This window comes from Larimichthys crocea, chromosome XIII, assembly GCF_000972845.2.
Source record: "Larimichthys crocea isolate SSNF chromosome XIII, L_crocea_2.0, whole genome shotgun sequence".
NCBI lineage: Eukaryota > Metazoa > Chordata > Actinopteri > Sciaenidae > Larimichthys > Larimichthys crocea.
Genome location: NC_040023.1, coordinates 12,111,034 through 12,119,439, shown reverse-complemented (window position 1 = coordinate 12,119,439; position 8,406 = coordinate 12,111,034).

The window sequence follows — 8,406 nt, the reverse complement described above, 5'->3', positions numbered from 1 at the left end:
TGATTAATATATTCTGTATATTTCTACTAGAAAAACCTACAAATGAAGTTGGAGAAAAACGTAGCTACGTAAGTGAGAGTGTATTTTCTGTTGGACAAACGGTCTTTGGGTCCAAAAGGACTCATTTTTTAGACTCTTGTGGCTTCAGAAAATTGGTTCTTGTATGCTAAATTAAATGAACACATGGTTTATTGGTGTCTAATTAATAACATGTCTTAGCAGCAGTCCACACTGGCAAACAAAGCAAAAAAGAAGTAGCAGGAAAGTGGTTGGACTGTTTCAGGTGAAGGAATGAACGCTGACAGTGGAGAACATGGAGGTGCTGGTGTTAGTCTCATTTAGAAATCTATGACAGCTTTAATCCTGATTCATTTCTCTGATCGCTGAACGTCTCTGACAGTGTCTCCTCTGTTGTGTTTCTTCGTTTTGGTAGTTACCTCGTACGTTAGCCAGTGAGCGGCCTTGAAACTCTGCTTAGTCCATCTCAGAGAGCGACTGACTGGAAGAACATCAAGAAACAACAGAGCGATCATCCCTCTGAGAGGGACGGAGGTAAAAAGAGAGATGTGGGGGCAGATTTTACAAGATGGACAAAAATTCCTGCCTACATTTTCTTTTCCTCCTTGTCTCCATTCCTTCACCATATGAGGCCTCTAACTTCTCATCTCATAAAAGGCTGAAGGGCAGAAGCCTGGAGCAGACGGAGGCAAAGGGACGAAGAAAATACCAAAACAGTTTTATTCATTCATTCATGGAAATGTCAAGAAAACACATTTTTATCTTTGTATTTCTAAAAGAGAAATCAGTCCGTCCGTCTGTCGTGGACATATTTCATTTGCAGTCTTAAAGGTTAAATGTTTCTCAGCGATGTGACGGTTGGAGCTGTGATGGACGGAGCCAGCGATGGGGGCAGCCTTTGTTTTGGCCGAGCATCGCTCTGAGAAAAGACTTCCTGTGGGCCGACACGGGGATGCTTGTGAAGTTACTCATATGTCACCGAAACACAGACTGTTGTCAGGAGTCGGCAGCGTGAAGAGGTTTTCGGCCCCCGTGTGATTTTCAGCATTTTTTGTACAGTAGATAAACGTATCGGTATTTCTGATCTCACTTGGAACAAGAAAGCTGCTGACTGAGCACAGACCTCCACCAAGGACAAAAGTCCGGCCTTCTATGATATGCAAGTATTGACCTCACAATGTCAACGAAGGTGAAAATTAATCTGTGTACACGTCGCGTGATTCTGAACCGCTCCAAAATTTGATGAAATATCAGCATCATTGGACCTGAGGCGGCTGAGGGACGCCTGGTTGCTCAAACAAGCCACCTATAACCACGGAAATTAGATTCATACAAAATTAATTAGTTTATTTAGTAGAAGACAACTGTAGGTTGATAAAGAAAAATGACACGTCAAATATTCAGTTCTCGAAGTGGATCAGAGCCTCAGAACAGAAGTCGTTCTCGGTTCCCATGAAGCTGAAAGGATCCATTGTGAGGGTGGAGAGGAGGAAGAGGATTTTCCTCTGTGAAATTCAAACTATTCAATTACAAACTGAGCAGGAGAATCCGAGTTATGCAGAGAGTCACAAAGAGTGGGACTCAGAGCAGTGGGAGATGTTAGACAAATATCAGAAGAAAAAAGGAAAAATAAGCAACGCAATCATCATGAGCAACTTTCAAAACTGAAAGAAAAATGTAGTTTTAGAAACAGAAACAGACGGACTGACAACAGAATTAAGTTTTTCTCCTCAAGCTGCTGAAATTTTTATTTGCATTGGTGCACGACCACAGCAAAGAAACTGTCACCACTGCAAACATGCACAGCAGCCTTGATGTCATCTACCACTAAAGTGCAGGTAATGCTTATACAAGTATTACTTTAAAAATAAGTTTGATCCAAGCAGCAACAGATATGAGACGAAGCAACTATTGCCCAAAGAAACACTGCAGCAACTAGACTCCAGCTCCAATTCTGGCACGACAAATTATATAATCCTGTCGATCTGAAGGTTTTTTGGAGCCTCTATCAATAATCACATCACATATGTAAAGTAGAAATGTGCCTTCAAAACACAACGTTCTGTTCTGAGTCGGACTGACCGACGTGAATCTGGAGTCACTAAACGGTTCTGGTCTGAGATCCAAACGTGAAACACAGTCAGTCATCCGAGACGTCGCTCGTTAAAGACACAACAGTGGTTCTGTTTGTCCGGGCCAACAGGAGCAGCTCCAGATCAACGAGCTTCTCAAGTCACATCTGTAATGTGAGTTTATTTTTTATACTCAGGGGAACGGGGAAACTAAATATGCGAAGGTAAGTGCTGCTGGAAAAAGAGCAACGGTGATGTCATGCAGGTCCAACAGGCAACTCTCCAAAGGCATGATCGTCTTCATCCTCATCATCATCACAGCTTCTGTTGGGCTTCTGTCGGACAAACTCTGTTACAGAGATAAAATCGCCTACGTACTCCGTCTACAGACACAGGTTTGGATCTTTCTCCTCTGTGATCTGCTGGAAAATGTGCAAGATGTTCAAAGCAGCATGTGAAGGAATCAGTTTCAAAGATGATCAGTGGACCTTCTGGACAAACGTTGAGCAGCTTGAATACCCCATCGGGATCACAACTGACCTCTGCTCTTGTTAAGAACTTCAATAAAAAGGCCTTAAAGTTTGTTTTGCACATTTCTCTTGACAGTTTCCCATCGTTGCTGCCTTGATCTGTGTCCATGACGCATGGGTGGCTTTCTTCGAGCAACCCACATTGTGATATAAAACAATGATGTGGTCGTAGGTAGATCTTCAAATTTAGGTGTAAAAGTCGATGCAACCAAGTCAGTGCTCCCTAGCAACTCTTTGGCAAACTTCCTTCTTTGGCTGGGACCAGTTATTTCCTGTAATGCCGGAAGGGAATGAGTGTTTCCCAAAATGTCCAACGACTGATTACAGCTCGATTAAGAAGGAGTTTTTAGTGCACGAGGAAGATTTTTGTTGGAGACCAAAAGCAGAGCTGAAGGAGATTCAATATTGGACAGACATGGAGCAACACGATAATCCTGTTGTGTCGGTGTCCACGTGATGAATTTCGAATAATGAACTTGTTGAACTCTTCTATGATTAAATACTTCAATAATCCTCATTAATAATCATTTTCTAACACCTTCTGTTTTCAATAACAGCACCGAGCACCCAAACAGAGTAGGAAAACTAACCCAGACCCAGTCAGATCAGAGTTTCTCTGCCCTTCCACTGCCCTCTTAACAGAGTGAGATCCATGTGGTCCGACTTCATGGAGCTCAAATATCATCTGACACACCAGCCGGCTTCAGAGAGTTTTAACTCAGCAGCTCCTGTTCTCTGTCTGTTCTTACATGTGCTCTTTCTGCCAGCTGAGACTCGATATAATGATTTATTCTTTACTTTTTCATTTTGGCGTTTAATATCAAAAACACAAGTGTAAACAGAGAAACCGACCTTTTTTCCTTCCACAGAGAAACTGCCACTGAAGGTGTGTTTGTTTGAGGTCACAGCCTCTCTCAGCCCACAGAACGTCTTTTATACCCAAAGTAAGAAAGCTGATTTACATTATAAATATTTTTCATTCATTTACGCGCAAGTGGGAGCAAAGAATTTCCTGCTTAAAGAAGTAAATTAAAGTACAGTGCAGCCACTTGTTTGAAGCAGGACAGGAATACTGTTGGGTTTATGGTAGCTCTGAAGGTGACGCAGATTCATACGGTCACTACTTTAACAAAGACAACTGTGATTAATATTTCATCATTTATCTGGTTGTTAAACATCTGTGCAGCAGGATGCCCTGGTTCTTCTCCTTTCTGATTGGTTAGACTGATCACATGTGGTCACCTCTCAAAGGTCAGTTAAAGTTCTTCATTATTACTCTCTTTAAAGTTGTTTGCTGTGATATCGTGGAATGGTGTGCGACTACCACTCCACTTTTGACGACATTTCATCTTTACCGTTTGGGAAATACAGGAAAGGAAGAAGTCACTTGGTCGTCACAGTAACAAGAATAAACACATGGTTAGGAAAAGTTAATGTGCATAACGGGAAATAAGTCAACATGAACTTTTGGTTTAACGTTGTGAAACGATTAGGAAAACGTCATGTGACATACGTTGCATAAGTTAAATACAACACATAAGTTACATAGGCGTGTTATTCATGTGCCGTGACACCTCAGCTGTTGTCCTTTCCTTTCAGAGCCTTCCAGACTGTCCCTTAGTATCGTTTTGGACTTGTTCATTTCGTCTCACACTGGAAGTCAGCAAAGTCCAAACCAAACCTACAAACCTGTTTGTTCAGTGAACACAACAAGTAGCTCTGTGTTCAGACACCTGCAGCTGATCCACATTTGACAGAAAGACACTAAACTACAGAACTTAAAGCAGCGACCCTGCTGAGTTTAAATGGGAGTGAATTTCAAGTTGTTTGCGTAAACCTGGAAAAGGAAAGGAAGCAGACTCATGATTAATATTTACTTTATCTGCATGGCAAAATCTCTGTTGTACACACACACAGGACAACCTTAAACAACCTGTGTGAAGGAAACAGGCCAGCCCAGAGGAAACCAAACAGTTATTTGGTTCAAGACGTTTTCATTCATGCTGCAAATGTCGATGTTTGAATTTCCACTTATTAGCTAATGCTTTCTTTGTTTTTCTCAGACTATTAACAGGGTTCCCACATCATTAGCATGTTCAAGGGATTTCCAGGCCCAACACTTACACAGACTGTGGTTAAACTTCCAAGGATCCCTGGGAACAATGTATTCATCTGATCTTATCCTCACACCGACTTTCTTGGTGGGTTCCTGACCCTCGTCTCTCAGTTTAGGGGCTGATACTTTGTGTCTTCCAGACCAGATTCTGGACTATGTACAGGTCTGGAAAACAGCTGAGCACCCCAACGAAAGTGTAAGTCCTCTGATAGCGACCCAGCGGGGATTGAATCAAATGTTTGACTCCAGCTGCATCTCCATCAAGATCTGCTTCCTGTTTTCAAACATGTCGACTGTCGGCCAACTGGCGCTCCGCCCCGTCTGGAGAATATCGAAACATGGATTTATGATGTGAGAAATTCTTCTACTTGTTCCGTTGAAATAGTCTGTGATGGTGTGAAAACAAAGGTGGGAAGCTGGTTGTAGAACTTGATCCAAAAATGGTTCCTCTATGGCATCACTCCAAAGAACCATTTTTGGGTCCAGTAATTATAACTTCCATCCCTGTATACAGATCTTGTAATAATGAAAGTCATAATTAGGCGAGTATTTCTGATGGGAAAGATGATTTTATTATATTGTTATTATTCGTTGCTTTTCACACAGTTTTAGTTTTTCAAGGGTCTCTCTGGTCATCTGTCTGTTGACCAGATGATTAGCTGCTGCTTTCACGTACAATATGTTGATGTTCAGTTATGTTTAATAATGTAAAGTAATGTAATGTAATGTAAAAACGTTCAACATCATCTGAAACGGCAAAGCCAGAAAATCTTTCCTCATTCTTTGATAGTTTAAATCACTCACATGTTGTTGTAACTATAAATATAAATGAGGTCATTTCTAACTATTTATATTAACACAAAGATAACGTGCACACACCTGTGTGTTTACTGATATCACTGAGGACTGAACACACACACACTGTTTGCACTCTGCAGGTTCCTGTGTTACATTAGCGATGCATATTTCACTCGCAGCTGTTAAAACCATCAGTGCAAACCTGAACATCTGGCCGAGAGGGGAAACACATTTATTGGAGACGCATGACTGCATCGCACACCCCTGAAAGCCCCTCTGAACGCCCCCCTGGAAACACAGACGTTAATGGTTCCCAGGTGAACGGTTCCCCTCTGTCTCCCTGTTCACCTTTGTCTCTCTATCGGACATTATCTTTTAGATTTCAGTAGAAAAAACTCATCACCACATGTTACAAAGCTGGAGCTGTGTTTGAAGGTGACCAGCAGAGGGCGGAGGTGTGCAGACAGCAGGTTTAATTGAGACGAGGTGAAGCAGATATGGTAACTAACATGATAACATATGAAAACAATTCATGTTAGGCCGGTGTCGTGCAAGAACCTGAGCTGGGTGAGGCAGGTTACCACCACTGTCTGGACGGGAACAGAGCTGATCAGGACTTCATTTCTCCAAACCTCCATTATATCTTTTATTTGTTCCTTGCTACAGATGTTTTAACAGTGAAGTCAAACACCTTTTACAGGTCAGTACTTTGGTCTATGAAACACTTTGGAGAATTTGGGTCACTCGGTAACTTGAGTTACTATAATGATTAACAGGCCAATAGGTCGTTTGGTTTTCAGATAATTGGGCATGATGGAGGAGCTCTGCGATGAGATGAAATGGTTTTCTGGGAGAAGCGGTCACAGCGGTTGGAGCTGCAGTGGAAAATAAAAGGATGTGGATACAAGTGAGGTGGCTGCCGTGCGGTGAGTTTCATCTGATGGACAGTAATGGAGCGGAGGCGTATGCACATCGTTTGGAATTGTCCTCTCAATTCTGGTAATGATGCGTGAGATGGGGAGAGCGTCGATGGTGATCAGAGCGAGTCTTCAAAAGCAGTTGAAAGGGCGGAAAGAGCTTTGAATGGGTCAGTAATGGGATGGGTCCAATTTAGTGAGGAACCGGTGCCATGAAATGAAGAAGACTGTTCCATCACGAAGCCGCCACCGTGGATGACGTCTGTTTGTACACAAAGCCTCGGCTTGGCTACCTCATGATGTGGAGTCTGCGCAGGGTGTTTTATTTTGAAAATTGACTGGATCCTCTGTGTCTTTTCTGTATCTGACTTCCTGTCAGCTCGATCCGCTCTGTGCTGTTTGACCAAGCAAACACCATACTGAGCTTCACAATGACTCTAAAGAAACCTGTGGGGGACGTCACGGAGACGACATCCAGGTTTTAGACAGTCTGTGCTTGTAAAGTCCAAAAGTCAACATGTATTGAACAATGACAGATGTAATCATAACATCATCAACAAAATATTCTGCTTCAGTTCATATATGTTGGCTGCTGGGGCAACGACGTCATAAAACGTGATGACAGACCTTTAAACGTCAATACAAGCTTCACATGCAAACATGACGTTGGGTATGAGGTCATTCTGATACTCTGGTGTTAAACATACCTGAGGATCTGGTTAGATGTTGCTGTGGTTCTTGTGATCCATCTTCTTTGAGCTGCAGCTGTGCAGAGCTACTGAAACCCGTGTCCTCCTGATTGCATGAAGTGAACGTCTGAAAAGAGACGACAGCTTTTCCCTTCATGGATCTGTTTTTGAGAAACTCCACAGTTTGTTCATTACAAAATTAAACCACACTCATAAACGAATACTTCTTACCACAGATTGGAAACCTGTTCTGGATTAATGTAGTCTGCAGGTTCAATCTCGTGCAGATGAACTGGGATGATTTTTTTCTTCTGGGCAGGAAGAATCAGACTTAATTTCCTTTTTTAAAAGCCTCAGAAACAAATTAACACTGATTTACACGCTCATGCTGCCAGAGCATGAGCATTCACTGCCTCCTTTTCCACTTTCTCTTGGTCTCTCATCAGATCCAGTTTTTTTATTACTGTGACAATAATATTCCACGTCAGCCAAAACACAGAATGTCGTCTTTGTCTCAGATTAAACAGCCGCCTGCCGTTCGTAGACATCGACACGTTTCCACACCGTGAATCAGTCTGATCCGTTCACCGCGGCCAGCATCAGATTTCACGTCCGATTGTCAGCAGGTCTGAGGATCAAACTGTTTGAGTCACGCTGCGAAGAAAACTCACATTTCAGCTGCTCGAGATCTGCAGGATGATTTAAGACAACTTTGGCCCTTCAGGGAGCTTTTCCATCACTGAGTGACAGATTTTATGGATAATTCATTTTATATTCTTTGCATAAAATAAGAGAAGAGAACAGCTGATAAACTGAACATTGAACCAAACGGTAAAACGATAACTGCAGGAAGTTTGGAGCAGATTATTTCCTGTCAATATATTGTTGACATGAATTGAATTATAGCTTTCTTTGTCTGGTTTGAGTCGTTGACTTCAGTGCAGATGTTGATACAATGACAATGCTGCTTCGATATATTTAAAATAATCGGAACGTATAACTAAATTATAATGCAGCTTAAACGTGATGACGCTGCAGAACCAGAGCGTGAGCATTTTTCTCTATCCGAACCTCCTGAAGTCAGAACCGATTACCACCAGCTTACATGCTGTTGGGGTGAGGCGAGCGATATTCAGTTGGTTACAATCTGCAATTTCACCACAAGATGTCACTAAATCCTGCGCACTGTACCTTTAAGTAAAGTTGTGTATAAAGAAGAGATTGCAGCATAAACCAAAAGTGTTATTTTTTAAATAATGATTAATA